At 42.0% G+C, this 19,932-nt stretch overlaps 1 protein-coding gene across 3 annotated transcripts in view; it reads right to left on the bottom strand.

Annotated features, from left to right (window-relative positions):
- LOC126416219 (protein Spindly-like) overlaps positions 1-19,932 on the bottom strand; it is a 122,482-nt gene that overhangs the window by 31,415 nt on the left and 71,135 nt on the right. The gene's annotated exons all lie outside the window — the stretch shown is intronic.

Raw genomic sequence — 19,932 nt, 5'->3', positions numbered from 1 at the left:
GGTAGGTAAGGTTCCTTTAATATAAAAGTAGATTCCACCTTTCTAGTGTACTTTATGATACAAACTTTTACATGTACGATACAATACAGCTGATCACAAATGATGTTTACATTCAGTACGGGCCTTAACTAACACAAAGATTTCTTTTGAGTTTGCAAAATGTGTGCATAACATATACTAATGAAGGTTCATCTTATCATTTATTTTGAAACAAAGAACATAATTAGAAACACAAAACTGAGAGAATTATTTGCTTAACACCATGGAAATGGAAATGAAGTCCCATGCTTCTTGACAGAGCGTAGGAGAGAGATGCAGGAGACCCATACTGTCGTACTAGGCAAGGTCCTAATGGAGGTGGTTTGCCGTTGCCTTCCTTCGACCGTAATGGGGATGGATGATGATTAAGACAACACAACAACACCCAGTCATCTCAGGGCAGGGGAAAATCTCTGACTCCGCCAGGAATCAAACCCAGGACCCAGTGCTCGGGTTGGATGGTTGGTTGGTTAAAAAGAGGGAGGGAGGGACCAAACTGCTATGTCATCGGTCCCTCATTCCAATTAAAATAATTCCACAAGGGTGGGAGTAAAATAATCAAGGCAAACAAAACACAGCTGGAGAAAAAGAGAAAACCACAAGAATGACAGAAGGGCAACAAACACTAAAATGGACAAAAGTGGACAAGAAAACCACAGAGAGTTGCAAGAAACATGTAGAAGAAATCAAGACAAGAGAGCAGGCTGGCTGGCTAACAATGAGAATAAAAAGGAGAAGCCAACCACTCTGCAACACATTAAAACCTAAAAGCACAGGATGGAGGACACAGAGGGACAAAGGACATGCGCTAAAACTTAGATCAAATAATAAAACCCACCCTCATGAATAAAATGTAAAACGAAGGCTGCTGTTGACTCATTGTCACCCAACACCAAAGGAGGGTGCTGGGAAAGTTAAAAGTCCACCACAGATCAGCTAAAAGTGGGCAGTCCAACAAGAGGTGGACAACCATCATTTGTGAGCCATAGCAACACTGAGGTGGGTACTCGTGACGGAGGAGGTAAACGTGTTAGTCACATATGGCCAATATGAAGCTGGCAGAGGACAACTGATTCCCTGCAAGAGGACCACATGGAAGACTTCCACACATTCGTAGTCTCCTTAATGACACGCAGTTTGTTGTGCGTACTGTTATGCCATTCTGTCTCCCAAAGCAGAAAATCCCTACAGCGTAAGACAAAATGCAGATCTGTTTCGAAGATGCCCATCTCAAGAGCGGTTTCTGCATAACCCATTTGGCCAACCTGTCAGCAAGTTCGTTGCCTGGAATTCAGACGTGTACTGGGGTCCACACAAACAGCACTGAACAATCGGACCATTCCAGGGCATAAATGGACTCCTGAATGGACGCTACCAAAGGATGGCGTGGGTAGCACTGGTCGATAGCTTATACGCTGCTCAAGGAGTCAGCACACAGTAGAAATGACTCGCAAGGGCACGATCGGATATGCAGAAGAGCACAAGATATGGCCACCAGCTCTGCAGTGAAAACACTGCAGCCATCTGGCAAGGAGTGCTGTTCAATATGTCCTCAATGAACATAAGCAAAGCCTACATGACCATCAGACACTGAGCCGTCAGTGTAAACCACTTCATGGGCCTGGTACATGTTGAGAATCTGAAGATGTGATGGTGGAGAGCCACAGGGTTAACGGAGTCATTAGGACCATGTAAAAGGTCCAGAAGAATCTGCAGCCTAGGTGTACACCATGGAGATGCACGTGAATGGACCTCAAGGAGAGGTGGTAAGGGGAAAGACTCCAGCTCAGATAGAAGGGACTGGACACAAACTGCAATCGTAAGCCCTGACCTGGGCCGCTGATGCGGGAGATGAACCACTGTTGTTGGGAAAAGGAGACAGTAATTCGGATGCGCAGGAGAACTATGAACATGTGCAACTTAACTGGTGAGCAGTTGTGCACACCTAACCCTCAATGGAGGGACGCCGGCCTCCACCAGGACACTGGTCACTGGACTCATTCTAAAAGCTCCCGTCGCTAGGCAAATGCCACAGTGGTGCAATGGGTCGAGTAAACACAATGCCAAGGGCGCCGCCGAACCGTAAACCAGACTCGCGTAGTCACGGCGGGATTAAACAAGGGCTCTGTAGAGCTGCAGCAGCGTAGAGCGATCTGCACCCTAGTTGGTATTGCTCAGGCAGTGGAGGGCACTGAGGTGCTGCGAGCGCTTCCACTTAAGCTGACCAAAGGTGAGGCAGCCAAGACAATTGGGTATCAAAAACCAGTCCTAAGAATCGATATGTCTCCACTATAGTGATTGGATCATCATTAAGTTAAAGTTCAGGTTCCGGATGAATGGTACGACGCTGACAGAAATGCATGACACATGACTTCCCAGCTGAAAACTGGAAGCCATGGGTTAGAGCCCAGACTGCACCTTGTGAATGACTCCTTGTACGCGCCGCTCAGCAACACCAGTGCTAGAGGAGCAGTACGAAATGCAGAAGTCATCCGCATACAGAGAAGGTGAGACCGATGGCCCTACAGATGCTGCTAGACCGTTAATAGCCACTAAAAATAGAGACACTCAATACGGAGCGCTGCAGAGCACCATTCTCCTGAATATGGGAGGAACTATGGGAGGCACCGACTTGGACAGTACGGAGCGACAGGAAGTTTCGGATAAAAGTCGGGAGCGGGCCCCAGAGACCCCACTCATACAATGTGGCAAGGATATTATGTCGCCAGGTCGTGTTTGTATGCTTTACATAAGTCAAAAAAGATGGCAACCAGATGTTGGCATCTGGAAAAGGCCGTTCGGACTCAAGGGACACAAGATTATCAGTGGCAGAGTGACCCTGGCGGAAGCCGCCCAAACATGGAGCCAGTAGGCCACATGACTCCAGGACCCAACCCAACTGCTGACACATGATACGTTCCAGCAGCTTACAAAGAATGTTGGTGAAGCTGATAGGCCGGTAGCTATACACATCAAGTGGGTTTGAGCATTGGAATGAGGATGCTCTCCCGCCATTGCGATGAAAAGATGCCATTGCGCCAGATCCGGCTAAATATGACTAGGAAATGTCATTTATAGTCAGATGAGAGATGTTTAAACATCTGACTGAATCCAATCCGGCCCAGGAACTGTGTCGGGGCAATGTGCAAAGGCACTGAGGAGCTCCCATTCTGTAAATGGGGTGTTATAAGATTCACTGTGGCCTGTAGTGAATGAGAGGACTTTCCTTTCTATCTGCTGTTTGAGGGTGCAAAAGGCTGGGGCTAGTTCTCCAATGCAGAGGCTTGAGCAAAGTGCTCGGCAATCGCATTTGCATCGGTAGATAAGACACCACTGATGTTAATGCCAGGGACACCTGTTGGGGGTCTGGTACCCAAAAAGACATCTCATCTTCGTCCAGACTTGGGAAGGCGATGAATGGCACCCAATGTTCGACATGTACCTCTCCCGACACTCCTGTTTCTGTCTTTTTATAAGCTGGTGAATGACGGGCAGGGAGTAGCTTAAAGGCTATTAGGTGCTCTGGGGAAGTGTGCCACTTCTCGCTGTAGAGCCCGCCAACACCCTTTAATTGCCTCAGCGACTTCTGGCGCCACCAAGGTCCTGTCTTTTGCCGGGGGCACTCTAAGGAATGAGGGATCACATTTTCTGCTGCAGAAATTATCGTTGTAGTCACCTTCTCAACAACAACATCTATGACACCATGTGGGGGAGATTCAGCAGTGACAGCAGAGGTGAAGGCTTCCCAGTCTGCCTTGTTTAAAATCCATCTGGGTAGGCGTCCGTGGGGATGTCGCCAAGGGAGTGACAGGAAGATGGGAAGTGGTCACTACCACACAGGTCGTCATGTGCTTTCCAATGGATAAATGGGAGAAGACTAGGACTGCAAACTGAGAGATCAATGGCCAAATATGTGAAATGTGTAGGGGCACCTGTATTTAAGAGGCAGAGGTCGAGTCGTGACAGTAAATTTTTGACCTCCCTACATCGGTCAGTAAGCATGGCCTCACCTCACAAGGGGTCATGGGCATTAACATCTACCAAAAGTAGGAAAGGTTTAGGGAGTTGATCAATGAGTCCAGCTACTACATTCAGGGGTACTGCACCATCTGGAGGAAGATATACATTGCAGACAGTTATTTCCTGTGTTGCCCTTATCCTGACAGCCACAGCTTCAAGAGGGGTTTGAAGGGGCACGGGTTCACCACATACTGAGTTCAGGACATTGATGCAAATTCCACCTGACACTCTATTATAGCCACGACGGTTCCTATAATATCCCTTATAGCCACAGAGGGCAGGGGTCTGCATTGCCAGGAACCAGGCAATGCAGAAAGCAGGTGCAAAGCTTAACAGTTACCGTAGCTTAGCCAGGTGGTGAAAAAAAATGCCACAATTCTACTGGAAGATTACATGATCGTGAGACTGGGAAGGCATGAAAACACTCAATGAGGCAGTCTACGCCTCGGTCACCTGCTGGTGCCACTGCATTGCCTTGGTTCTTGGGGGTCTTTTTCTTTTTTAGGTTTCTCTCGCTGCTCCTTAGGTTTGTCCAGCTGGCAGGGCTTCACTGATTCAGTCTCAGGGATTGAGGAGGACCGTGAAGCCCTACAACCAGCTACCTGTGGTTGCTTCAGCCACTGGCGGGTGTCAGCTTTGCCACTGGTAGGAACTTGAGAAGGGAGTGACCCAAGGGACCCCTTCGTCATGAGAGGAGTCGAAGAAGACTTATACTCCTCTGACAGAGGTGGGGACTGACATCCCTGATGGTTGGGACAGTGTTGCTCCTGAAGTAGGTTATGTAGGAGCACAGGGAGGGAAGTGTCCCCACCATCAAGGGGGCAGGTGGAGTCTGACCGCCCTTAAGAGCTCTAAGAGTCAACGGTGGAAGGTTGTCATCATTTAGACAGGATGTAACCTCTCATATTTTCTCTTAGCCTCGGTGTAAGTCAGTTGGTCCAGGGTCTTGTGTTCCATTATTTTTCTTTGTTTCTGGAGAATCCTGCAATCTGGCAAGCAAGGCGAATGGCTTTCTCCGTAGTTGACACAGATGGGAGGTAGGGTACATGTGGTACTCGGATGTGAAGGACGTCCAGAATCCTGACAGGTGACACTGGAAGTACAGTGGGAAAACATATGGCTGAACTTCCAGCACTGCATTGGGGTAGGGATATATGGCTTTACATCACTGTGGTAGACCATCACCTTGACCTTCTCGGGTAACTTGTCACCCTCGTAGGCCAAGATGAAGGCACTGGTGGCAACTTGAGTATACATCGGACGCGCTGGATGAAACGGATACTTCGCCACTCTAAATTGTAAATTGGCGCATAGCTCATTGTCAGACTGCAAAAGAAGGTCCCTATGAAATATGATACTCCGGACCATATTTACACTCTTATGGGGTGTGATGGAAACAGCTTGTCACAGGTGAGTAGTGCCCATGACTGGGCAGAAGATGCTGTTTTGATCAAGACCAACACTGACCACATTTTGGACAAGCACTCCACCTTCCCAAACTTGTCCTCTAAATGCTACACAAATAACTGAGATTTCATTGACAAGAAGATTCCCCATTAACTCTCGTACAGATGAGGTACCAGGGTGAATAAGCTATTCTGCCATCCTCGGCCCGGCGTTCCTCCCATGGTGTGGCCAGTGGAGGCGGAGGGGGTGTGGGTGGGATCGATTTGGGGTCGTATCTCTTAGCACTGAAGTTAGACCTTGACCGCTTAGAGACTGCTGGTGTTTGACTACCAGCAAGAGATGACATACTACACTTCATGGTATATCATCCATCCTGATGCCACCCACTCCGACCAGGGGCCCTCTCCATGAGCGCCACCCACCCACACAGTAAATGCCACCTAGCAGGATGGCCATTGCCGGAAGTCCTGATGCTCCAGGGTGACGAGCATATACTCCTTGGCATACATGGGGAGTTAACAGCGCAGGCATCAGCAGAGCGATCCCTGTGTGGTCAGGGGGCTACAACCAACTGGGTACATGGCAGCCCCACCACAACAGACTGGCTACCACGCTGAATATCAGGCGCAAATGAGCTAAGAAGTCCATTAGCGTTGACAGCGCAGAAAGCAATACTGCACAGAAGATGGAGGAAAACATACCTAGGAGGGTGACTTCGCCCAACAGCGGGAGAATGAGCGGAAGTGCAGATCCACGTTGATGAAGGATGCGAGAGGTCTCAGCGCATGATGGACACTATGCACCATGTAAGGTGCCCTTCCCCAATTGGCTCGCTCTTCGGGAAAATTTTGAAAAATGGAAGTATTAAGTTCTTAAAGAATGACAAAAATTTCTGAAATTTTAAGTACTTTATTTGAAATTTATTATTCAGGATTTAGATATCCGGGTCATTCCATGTCAATTCAAACAATTTGAGAAAATGTTCCAGCTGATAGTCTCAGATTTGGCTGAAATTTAGCACACCAATGCTACCAAGTGTGGAACACTCACGTACAAAATTCTAAGTTCCCATGCCAATTAGTTCCAGAATTATGACTTGTGAAAGAAGGTGGCGTGATCCAGAAATTGCAACCTGCATCTGGCAATCTATCTTCAGATCCAACTTCAGGTCTTAATAACTCTGGAACTATTCCGCATAGTCCTGAATCAAAACACCAACAACATATTTCTGAGGGAAAATAAAAAATTCCAAAATGCGATTAAATAAAATGTAATATGTTAAAAGGTACATATTGTAGGTGCCCTCTATGCCAAATATAATTCACTCAAAAAGGGTATAAATTTTTTTGTGGTTAGCTTAATGTAGCCTAAACACACACAGAACTCATTTTGCCCATATCAGTCACATAAACAAAGTTACATGCACACAAAAATACAAAGATTTGAAAAATTACCTGAAAAACATAGATTTTCTACGTGTGGTAGCACAAAAGGGACAAGTGATATCCAAGCCAAACTTCAAACACTGCATAAGTAGACCATAATATAATATGTGGCAAAATTTCAACTTGTTATTGCAAGGCGTTTGTGTACAATGGAAGTTGACAGAGATGTATTTGGTTACGTTTCTTTTAACACAATTTAGCAAGTAATAGTGATGATGCAAACAGCTTGTTTCAGATAAAGCTGCAGCAATTGTTGGGAACCGTTAGGCAATGGAAAGTTAAACAACTGTAGTTTTCAGGGACAGAATGAGGCATTGTTAGGCAGGAACAACAAAGGAAACAAGCAACAATTACAGGTTACTCATTTTTTTAAGATTCTACTTCAGACTGGTCAGTACTGTTGTGGAAAGTCAGTATGGAGGCAGAAGAGTGTACTAGTGGTGCTTTTGTTCAAACATGTTGCAGTATTGGTAGAGCACAAGCATCTGAATGTCATAAAACAACATATGGAACAAAATGTGGCATTCGCTTTGTACTGTATGATCTGGATGAATCTGACAAAGATATGTTGCTATGGACATTCTGGATGCACCCTGTGGGCACAAGAAGTACAGTTCCAGGAAACTTTAGTGTTTGTTATCATCATATGAAAGTGTTTCTGGTCAAGTACTCTTTCCTACAAAGAAGTTGTTTCGATCCATTTCTGATTCATAAGAAGACAGTGAAGAGTACCGTCAGAGAAATTGATATAAAATCAGTATTGAAAGTGAATCAGTGCATGGGACTTAACATGAAACCAGGACAAAAGTTATGTTCCAGGTGTGTTACACTGCTAAAAAATGAAGAATATTCTGATAATTTACATGACAGTGACGAAGAGTATCAGCCACCTACAACCACAGCAGATGAGCAATTAAATACTTCAGTGACTGCTCTTGGTTTGTCTCCCATGAAGACACACAAAGCTGGGGAAAGAGACAGGCCCAGCTATGGTAGAAGAAAACTACAAGAAGCTCAAATGGAATTAGAACACAAAATAGCTGACACACTAATGGTGGAAGAGGAAGAACTACCTGCTCCAAAGGAACGGAAATCATGTCAGAAATGCTCTGATTTGGACAAAATTGGGCACGATTTGAAAGAAAAATGTGCCATATCCACACGCCAGAAAAAAGTAACTATTCTTACCCTTGCACCTTCCAGCCGGTCTACTGACTACACTGCAAAGGAATTCAATGTTTCTACATATATGGTAAAGCAAGCTAGGAAAATAAAAGCAACCCAAGGAGTGCTTCCACAACTTCAGCAGGCTCAGGGTAGGCAATTGAGTTCAGAAATAAAGGTGCTAGTGACGGAGTTTTATGGAAACAATGATTACAGCTGAATAATGCCTAGAAAAAAAAAACTATGTAACGGTGAAAATGGGAAATGTACGTGTACAGATGCAAAAAAGACTCTTGCTATACAACATATCAGAACTATATGTAGAATTCAAGGAAAAGTATCCCAATACCAAAGTAGGTTTATCATCTTTTTTCAGTCTTCTGCCAAAATGGGTTTTGCCTGTAAGTGCAAGGGGCACACGCAATGTTTGAGTATGTGAGACCCATCAAAATGCTTAGCTGATGTTTGCTGCTATAAATGATTCTGGTCTGGATTACAAAGGTGCAATGAAGCTGCTAGTGTGTGACATCAGTTCCTACCAGTGCATGATACACAGGTGTGAAAAGTGTCCTGGTAAGGCAAATCTTGCAGAACACATGAATAAACTGTATGGTGAACTCCTTATGGATGACAATGAGCTTGTTTCTTATAAACAATGGACACACATGGATCGCACAAGTCTTGAAATGAAGCAAAGTACAGTGGAAGATTTTGTTGAAATGTGTTGTCAAAAAACGGACAAACTGATCACACACAGCTTCACAGCAACACCACAATCGGCTTACCTCCAGTTCTATAAGGATAATTTGAAACAAGATGAAATTATAGTAATACCAGACTTTTCTAAAAATTATGCATTTGTAGTTAAAGATGCCATCAAAGGATATCATTGGGACAACAGTCAAGCAACTCTCCAGCCATTTGTGATTTACTATAGAGGTGAATCAGGTGATGTGCCCGTCATGAACCTGTGCATTTTTAGGGACTGTTTAATTCATTATGCCATTGCAGTTCATGTCCACATTCGCACTGTCATGGCATATGTGACAAACAAGCTGCCTCACATACATTTTGCGAAATACTTCAGTGATGGGGCAGCTAGTCAGAACAAAAACTGTAAAAATCTCAAAAATTTACTCATGTGTTACCATGATTTTCAGATTCACGCAGAATGGAATTTTTTCGCAACAAGTCATGGTAAAAATGTATGTGATGGTATTGGTGCTACCATTAAGCACATGCCATCACGAGCTAGTCTGCAGCACCCTACAGAAGGTCACATTCTAACACCACTTCAATTATTTACCTGGGTACAGAAAAATATCTCTGGCATACAATCATTCTATGTTTCGAAAGATGAGGTGAAATCAGTCGAAGTGTTGCTAGAAAGCAGACTAGAACACGTTAAAACTGTTGCAGGCACAAGGAGCCATCATCACTTCTCTCCAGAGGACTCTGACAATGTGCAGATGAGCAGACTGTCCGGTTATAACTATAAGTTCATGCACAACATGTGTCTTCACAGTGTGTCTGACTCAGGATTCAGAAGCAAAAGCAGCAACATACAACCATGTTGCTATGTTATTGCTGTTTATGATGACAAATGGTACTTAGGATGTGTTGCAGAGTGCTGTGAAGCAGAAGGTGATGTATTTGTGAACTTCATGGCACCAGCAGGACCAGCACGATCATTTCATTGGCCACATTTGGCAGACAGGTGTTGGATTCCTTTTGAACATATTCTTATGACAGTTCCAGTTCCTACCACAGTGTCAGGAAGACGGTACAATTTGTCACTCAATGTACAGAGTACAGAAGCTATAGTGTGGGAGAACTTCTGTTCTAAGCGCAATCGACTGGTTTTTAGCAGTTAAGATGCAGTATGATAAGTTGTGTTAATCTATCTAAATGTTGTTGCTTAGTGATTAAACAGTTGTGGGAGAGGATAAGAAGAAGCAGAACAGTTTACAATATGTTTTTACAAAATTGTGTTGTGGAACAATGGCCACATCACCAAATACATCTGTCAACTTCCATTGTACACAAATGTCTTGCAATAACATGCTGAAATTTTGATATATATATCATTATGGTCTACTAATGCATTGTGTGAAATTTGGCTTGTATACCACTTGTCCCTTTTGTGCTACCACACTTAGAAAATCCATGTTTTTCAGGTAATTTTTCAAATTTTTGTATTTTCGTGTGCATGTAACTTTGTTTGTGTGACTGATATGGGCATGATGAGTTCTGTGTGTGTTTAGGCCACATTAAGCTTACCGAAAAAAAAATTTATACCCTTTTGAGGGAATTATATTTGGCATAGAGAGCACCTACAATATATACCTTTTAACATATTACATTTTTTTAATCACATATTGGAATTTTTTATTTTCCCTCAGAAATATGTTGTTGGTGTTTTGATCCATGGAGTGTGTTCTCTAAATGGATGTTACTGGGTTGTAAAAATATCACTGGACTGTGTGGAATAGTTCCAAAATTATGAATACCTGAAGTTGGGTCTGAAGATAGATTGCCAGATGCGGGTTGCAATTTCCGGGTCACGCCACCTTCTTTCACACGTCATAATTCTGGAACTAATTGGCAGGGAAAACTAATACTTCGTACATGAGTGTTCCACACGTGGTAGAATTAAGGTCGGGGCATACATGCCCAGACCGTCTCCGTGCCGAGACACATCCGAGTATCGGCAGTCACCCGAACAATGAAATACATCATTAAAACAAATGTAGCAGGCCCCACTTGACCGGGCCGTGCACGGGGAACGTCAACGGGCCGGGGCCGGGCCAGGCGGGATTCGCCGTGTTTAATTTTTCACGTGACGGACACGGCCTGATGCTAGAATTGTCTTGTGAGCTGTGCAACTGCACAAGACTGTTCTGTGTACAAAACATGGATGTGGAACGACTAAAAGAAGTAGTTCATAAGTTTCCTGTTCTTTACGATCAGGGAAGTGAAAACTACAGGAATATCGAGTACAAAGACAGAGTTTTTCATCAAGCTAAAAGAGGACTTTTTCAATGGTACAAGACTTTGAACTGAAACCACTCATGAATGACTTATCAGTTCATCAATTCACTCCATCATCCTCCAATTCCTCAGCAAAATCTGTTTCAACACCATATGCGAAACTAATTCACTGAATAGTCCTCATTTGTTTTTCTTAGGGTAGTAGAAATTTAACTGTATTATTTACTTACTTATGTATTTATCTTTCAATTACTGTAGTAGAAAAATAAAAATGCTGTCCTTAAAACTTCATGTTTATTTGTGTTCTGAGTACTTTTCTTTAACCTACCTTAAATAAAACAGCCAGTCGATCTTTGGTTGAAACTGATACTCTCCAGAAAGTGTATTTTCTCAGTCTTGGTTCCAGTTTCTTTAAAAGTTCACAGAAGGTGTACTGCGTCATCCTAAAATATTCATAAAACTTAGTCTCATCATCTATGAGATGATAAAACAATGTTCGAAACTCTCCCTGTACTGGTCTTGTTTTCCAGGCACTGTGGATCCACAATTTTCTTCTTGCTGATTGCTTTCGTTCTTTTTCCTCTTCGTCTAAAGCAAGTGCTATAAGTCCTAATTCACCATTACGAAAATTAGTGATCATGTTTTACAGCTTTCACAAACAGAAACACAGGTCACCGCGTCCGAGTCACTACAAGGAACAACAAAGACGCGGACATGCCCCGGTCATGTGTGGCCCCTACAGGAACGGACCGGAGCACGGCCGTCACTCGTCCGACGCTCGGCCCTGACGTGTGTGTCCCGACCTTTAGTGTACTGAATTTCAGTCAAATGTGAGACTATGAGCTGGAGCCCCTGGTTGAACTGACATGGAATGACCCATCCGTTACTTGTTTGAAAGAATGTATGTATTGGGTTGGGGCTTAAGTTGATAGCGGTTTTCCGTGAGTTTAATGAACACAATAGACAACAAAGAGTTTTGTCATCAATAATATATTCTCCTTCACTATTTGTAACAGTTTGCCAATGCTGGGATAACTTTTTGATTCTGTGACTGTAGAAATCACATGGTTTTTAGGTAAAGAACTCTTCGAGCCATGTTCGGAGCGCATTTTCATTCCTGAAATGAAGTTCTTTGAAGATTGCTCGATAGAGGGCGGGAAAGGTCAAAATCTGAGGGCACAAGATTAGGTGAGCAGGTGGGTGCGGAACGACTTACCAATGCAACTCCTGAATAATGTTTTTTGTCAGCCAAGAAGGATGTGAGCGAGCATTATTATGGAGTAGCATCACTACATGCTAGTCTTTCTGGTCGTCGTTCTTGGATTGCATCTGCAAGACATTTCAGTTATTGACAATAAATGTCAGTGGTGATGGGTACACCTCAGGTCAGCAATTCATAGCACATCACACTGCAGCTTTTTCACCAGATGCATGACATTATGTTTTCTGGATGGACAAAGGTCTTTTTACAGGTAGTTGCTGCTTTGTTTGGGGTCAACCATTCCTTTCTTTTCCTTATGTTAACATAACGACATTTCTTGTCACTACAAACAATACAGGATAGGAACTGTTGGTGGTGTTCATGAGCCAACTGATGATCAGCAAGCAGAGATGTACACATGGCCACAGCTGATTTTTGCAATTTTGACTTGGAGCCTGTGGTACCCATACACGTGACTTTTTTAATCTTCCTTTTTGCATGCAAATGTCACATGATGGTGGAATGATCACAGTTCATCACATCTGCCACTTTTCGAGTACACCGAAATAGATCATCATGGATTAATGTGGTTAAACGATCTACATAAAACCTCTAACCCCTCTTAAAATGAGAAAACCATTTTCTTGCCATGCTGTCCAATGGCATTACCCCATACACAGAACAAATGTTTCTGACTCCCTCTGCTTCTATTGAACTCAAACAGAAGAATACGTCTGAAATGTTCTGATCTGTCCACTTGACAAACGATTTTCTAGTGTTACAATTCCACTTACTATCCCCAAATGACAAAATATAAACTCAGATATCAACAATGAACTACATATAAAAATGAAAATTAATAAATGAACCCAGAACAACCACAATACCAACAAAACGCTATGAGCTTACACGCATCCATCTAATAATTAGTCTCGCTGAAAAAAATTTATTTAAAGAAAAAACCATAAAATTACGACTGTTACACAAGGCAGATTACAGAAGACTTCTACATAGACAAAAGACAATTAGATTAATTATCGTATACCTTAATGGGAACATTTTGTTATCTACTAATGAAAGAATAACCTGTATCAGTCCACAAACATATCTCTCACAAATCCTGTTTTCAAAAGAAGCTTTCGAATCTGAGAAACTTCTAATACAAATTTTAAATTAATCTGAAATAACAAATATTATCATTTTGTAACGGTAAAACAACAGTTTCCAAGAATGCACATTTTTGTTGAAATTTGTCGTAGAAAATTATTGTACTTAAAATGTGTATTTTTCTAGAATGTTCTGCCATGAACTATGCTATAAACAGAGGTTAGGTCATGTGACTATTAGTCAGTTGCATGTTTCTGATGTATTCAAGAATTGGCATCAACCACTCTTGTTAAGATCAGCTCAATAAATTGTCTTTCTGTTGTGTAATTTCGCAATGACTTTGTAAGCAATGTCTTGGAAGAAAATAAATGACATGAATTAAAATGGTGGAAAGTGTTTCTATCCATGCAATAACAAATCTGATGCTGTAGACAACAAGACTGAGATGACCTGTGAAGTACTTATAAGGCCCCCAGATAAGATAAGTACATTCACTTAGTATTTGTAATTAATCCCTTCTCTGGTTATACAGTGGTTTCAAATTACACCAAAAATGCACTTAATACCATTTATGCTCAACTTTATGGTTATAGCTTGTCCGGGAGGGAATGTTAGTGGGTATCCTCTTCTCCATTTCGCTTCCAAGTTTTTCTTTATTAACTTTATAAAAAGCTTCATCCTGACCGACAAATGCTAAGAGTGTTTCTCGACTGAATTCTGAATGTTTTTCAATGATCTGTTTCATTACAAATATTGCATCTGATTTTGATCATCCTCTACAGAAACTTACTCGTTCTTCTCTTAATAAACGATCCTAAAGCATTATATGCTCTGTCCATTAAGTTAATCCCTCTCTTTTTAAACAGCACTGAAACTTTTGCTTATTGACACATTCTCTGTATGATACTTTCGTTCCATCACCAGTTTCTTATCAACACTCGTGGCAGTACGGAACAGGAATTAGTGCACACGGCCAACGAAATGAAATTTGATTTATGAATCTATGAAGGACACACTATACATACAAGGTGTGTGAGAAAAATGAAGACTGACAACTCTGTGAGCGATGTGGCAACACTGAGTTTTCCTACTTGTGTAGATTGGTGTATTCATCACTTCCAGATGCTTGGTCCAAGTTTCAGTTCCATACAGTCATCTCATGATTTCTGAAAGCACCATCAGTGAAGCTGTGTTTTTGTTGTATGTTTTGAAAAGGAACAGAAGAATTTTTCGAATGCCAAGAACATATTATTGAAGATGAACCTCATTCAGGCACATCTTCCATGTCAAAAAGAAACAAAAAGGTGCATGCTCTTGTGAATCAGACCTAACAATAAGGATGACAGGTGACTTGTTAAACACTTTCACCACACATCGAATTTTGAACTAAGATTTGCACATGTGAAAGGTTTGTGCCCAAATGATACCAAAAATCCTGAAGAAATGTGTGTGTTGATCTTTTTGAGAGGATTGCCAACAGTTCAGTCATGTGATCAGAGGTGATTAATCCTCACTGTTTGGGTATGATTCTGAGACAAAGCAGCAAAGTGAGGAGTGGCACACAGACATCTCCTCCACTGAAAAAAGCTCAAACGAGCAAACCAAAGATTAAAACATTTTTTTTTTTTTGGGGGGGGGGGGGGGGGGGGGGGGGGATTGGGCTATTATGCATAACGAATTTTTTACATCAAAAGGCATTCCTGTTACACAGAACCACTATTCACCTGATCTGAGCCCTTGTGACTTTCTTTGAAAAATGTCTTAAAAGCACATCAGTTTGGGACTCGGGGAAAATATTCAAAAGAACATTACAGACAGGTGAAGCCTTTCAGCAATGCTAACAAGAATGGGAACAATGACTCTGCCACTGAATAGCTGCTGAAGGGAACTACTTTGAAGTGGACAATATTGTTGTCTGAAACAAAAAAATGGTATGTAAAAAAAATCTGTCATTACTTCTCTCACACAACTTTTAAGTATACAGGGTAGTTCATTGATAGTGATCGGGCCCAATATCTCACGAAATAAGCATCAAACGAAAAAACTACAAAGAACAAAACTTGTCTAGCTTGAAGGGGGAAACCAGATGGCGCTATGGTTGGCCCGCTAGATGGTGCTGCCATAGGTCAAACGGATATCAACTGCATTTTTTAAAAATAAGAACCCCCATTTTTATTACATATTCGTGTAGTATGTAAAGAAATATGAATGTTTTAGTTGGACCACTTTCTTCGCTTTGTGATAGATGGCACTGTAATAGTCACAAACGCAGAAGTACGTGGTATCACATAACATTCCGTCAGTGTGGACGATATTTGCTTTGTGATACATTACCCGTGATAAAATGGACCATTTACCAATTGTGCAAAAGGTGGATATCGTGTTGATGTACGGTTGTTGTGATCAAAATGCCCAAAGGGCATGTGCTATGTATACTGCTGGGTATCCTGGAAGACATCATCCAAGTGTCTGGACCATTCGCTGGATAGTTACGTTATTTAAGGAAACAGGAAGTGTTCAGCCACATGTGAAACGTCAACCACAACCTGCAACAAATGATGATGCCAAAGTGAGTGTTTTAGCTGCTGTCGCAGCTAATCCGCACATTACTAGCAGACAAATTGTGCGAGAATCGGGAATCCCAGAAACGTTGGTGTTGAGAATGCTATATCAATATCGATTGCACCCGTACCATATTTCTATGCATCAGGTCTTGCATGGCAACGACTTTGAACGTCGTGTACAGTTCTGCCACTGGGCACAAGAGAAATTATGAAACGATGACAGATTTTTTGCACGTGTTCTATTTAGCGACGAAGCGTCATTCACCAACAGCAGTAACATAAACCGGCATATTATGCACTATTGGGCAACGGAAAATCCACGATGGCTGTGACAAGTGAAACATCAGCGACCTTGGCGGGTTAAGATATGGTGCGGCATCACGGGAGGAAGCATAATTGGCCCCCATTTTATCAATGGCAATCTAAATGGTGCAATGTATGCTGATTTCGTAAGGAATGTTCTACCAATGTTACTACAAGATGTTTTACTGCATGACAGAATAGCGATGTACTTCCAACATGATGGATGTCCGGCACATAGCTCGCGTGCAGTTGAAGCGGTATTGAATAGCATATTTCATGACAGGTGGATTGGTCATCGAAGCACCATACCGTGGAACGCACGTTCTCTGGACCTGACGTCCCCCGATTTCTTCTATGGGGAAATCAGAACGCTATTTGCTATTGTGATCCACCGACAACGCCTGACAACATGCGTCAGCGCACTGTCAATGCATGTACGAACATTACGGAACGCAAACTACTCACTGTTGAGAGGAATGTCGTTACACGTATTGCCAAATGCATTGAGGTTGACGGACATCATTTTGAGCATTTATCGCATTAATGTGGTATTTAAAGGTAATCACGCTGTAACATCATGCGTTCTCAGAAATGATAAGTTCACAAAGGCACATGTATCACATTGGAACAACCGAAATAAAATGATCAAATGTACCTACGTTCATTATTTTAATTTTAAAAACCTACCTGTTAACAACTGTTCATCTAAAATTGTGACTATATGTTTGTGACTATTACAGCGCCATCTATCACAAAGCGAAGAAAGTGGTCCAACCAAAACATTCATATTTCTTTATGTACTACACAAATATGTAATAAAAAATGGAACTTCCTATTTAAAGAAACGCAGTTGATATCCGTTTGACCTATGGCAGTGCCATCTAGCGGGCCAACCATAGCGCCATCTGGTTTCCCCCTTCAAGCTAGACAAGTTTCGTTCTTTGTAGTTTTTCGTTTGTTACTTATTTCGTGAGATATTTGGCCCGGTCACGATCAATGGACCACCCTGTATAATCTGAAGAGGTATGAATTATCCTACAGAAATGGTGTATCAGATGTTGCAAAAGGAAAACAGTGCAGCAAAATATGTGCAGTTCCTCAGCAACACTCCCTGCTGCGCTGAACTGAAAACAGAGTTTTGGGCCTCTCTGGTAGGAAATATTCACTTTAAAACTTGCAATGTGTTTTTCCTATGTTTGACATTTTAATACGTTATAGGCAAATATATTGGTAGTGGGTATCTCAAGTTACAGAATTTTTAAATAACAAATTCAGAAAGTTCTTATTTTTCTGAAATAACTCTCCAGCCAAGATAAATTTACAATAAAAAGCTTAGATTAGTTCTGAAGTTCTCTTTCATCTTCATTAGAAATTGCTATGACAGGCAACAAAGAGCGATACTGATTCCATAAGCAGTACTATTGACGAGAGGTTCCAAGTGCTGTGGAATACATGATTAGCCTATAGTGGCCGTAAACTGCAGCAGTCATAAGGCTGTGTCGGCCACCTGCTGGCAAGGCACAAAATACGTTCAACCCCTTTAACCAGCCTGGCAGGCAGGATGCTCAGCCCTGGTAGCCACCAAAGGGTTAACTTCCCCCAGTGTATCACCCTAACCTACATAATGAAGGCACTAATACTTCCAAAAATTAGGATAATTTATGTACTTTGATGTGCGTCTACTGGCAGTACTGAAGATTTGTATGCATATGGTCTCTCTCAATGTCATAATTTTCTCCATGGTATGTAAAACGGTTGGATCAGTGACACTTGAGCTCTACAATATTAAAGAAAGGCAGTATTACTGTTTTCTAGAAGAGGAGCCAGTACAGGAGGTGTGAAGCACCAATTTTCTTTTTCTTTACAGATTATAGTCATGGTATAAAAATGTTCAGGGAACCTTAACTCCACCAACAAAATTTCAGAAGTTTTCTAGAATATTTTCCGAGTATTTCGGTATAAGGCATCCTTAGTCTCCAGTGGCTCACTGCTGATTAATGGTGTAAATTATTATTTATTTGGTTTGTTACCCTAGTTATCTGAGTTTCTGTGAAAATATCTTCACAACTGTAAAACAGCTCGTAATATAACAAATGTATATCACAACAAGCAGAGTAACACAACAATGCTTAGATGAAACAAATTCACTGTGACTCAGTTGTCTCAGTGGGAAAAGCTTAGCATAATGTCTTTGTGCTGCTCTTCTATTAGATTAAGTGCACCCATCTGCAAGGTGCACATTGCCAAACACACCATCAGTAACCCAGTCCATTCTGCTGTATATCACTGCTAATGTACAGAGGTGTCCAGAAAATTTTGCATGGTAGCGTAGTCCATTGTTTACTCTACATATCTTGGCTCACGTTTTCCAGCAGATGACAGTGCAGCAGTGAATGAAGTAAGATTGTCATCTGAGCAATGCAAGGCCTTGTGGCAGTGATACTGTAAGTACAAAAACACGCTGGAGGTACAACGGCAATGGTGTAATGCATACGGAACTCAGCCATCAACAGTACAGCAATTTATCATATTCGGGATAAATTTGAAGTCGACGATACTGTTCGGGTGACTCGGGTTGAAGGATGCAAGTGGTTTCAAGGCATGCTTTGTGAGGAAGGTTATCTGGCCTGATGACGCACAATTCAAAGAATTCTTGAAAATGCTCATGTTCACTTTGACAAATATGTCAATCTACCAGGTGATGTGGTGTGGTCTGTCATCGTGCAGTCTGATTGGCCCATTCTTCTTTGAAGGTACCGTAATTGGCTAGGTGCATCTTCATATACTGCAAACATTGATTTTACCTGCTATCCGAGAAGTGTTTGGAAATGAAAGCTTTTACCTACAACAAGATGGCACTCCATGTCACTACCAAAGAGATGTCAAAGCCTACTTGCATGAAAATCTACCTGGATGATGGATAGGTCTAAGAGGAGTTGTTGAGTACCCACCACCATCTTCAGACATGACACCTCTCGACTTCCACTTAAAGGGGACCTTGAAAAATGAAGTTTATCAACAGAAGCCAGCTACACTGAATGAGCGACGAGAAACCATCAAGGTGTCCTGTGTGGCTATCACACCGACAACACTGACAGCCGTACTTCAACCAACAGTTCAGCAGAATTGACATCATTTGGCCCCCAATGGAGGACATTTTAAACGCATAAAACGGAGCCCTTCCCTAGTGCAAAAATTTAAACTGTATGCCACTTTGTTCCATTAATATTGACTGTCAAAGGGTGTGTACATTTTTCTGGATCCCTAAGTACAACTAACACTGCTACAAAACCGAAACAGAGATAGAACAGAGCAGTACTAAATGAAGACCTGAGGGCAAAGAGCAAAGTGATCATTACTATTGTGAACAATAAGTTCTGTGAGTTAACTGAAGAAGTTTGTTCCCAAACAAGGCACACACATCACACACTGTCAACATTTGCATTGTTGTCCATGAAGTTTTAATGCAATAAAGATACAAAGGTAATGCAGGGTAAGAAATCAAAATACGATTACGTACTCCATAATGAACCACTGGAAATCACAGGTTGTTTATGCCAAAATACTCAGAAAATATCGATGTATAAACTCCAAAATTTTGTTGGTGGGGTTCATTTTCACCCTGTATGGAAGTCTACAGAGGAGATACATAGTGATTAGAATTATTGATACTGCTCACCCTATAGTAGGG

Source organism: Schistocerca serialis, chromosome 8, assembly GCF_023864345.2.
Source record: "Schistocerca serialis cubense isolate TAMUIC-IGC-003099 chromosome 8, iqSchSeri2.2, whole genome shotgun sequence".
In the NCBI taxonomy this organism is placed as follows: Eukaryota; Metazoa; Arthropoda; class Insecta; order Orthoptera; family Acrididae; genus Schistocerca; species Schistocerca serialis.
Note: the sequence above shows the minus strand (reverse complement) of the source record. Positions and strands in the feature narration are given on the sequence as shown.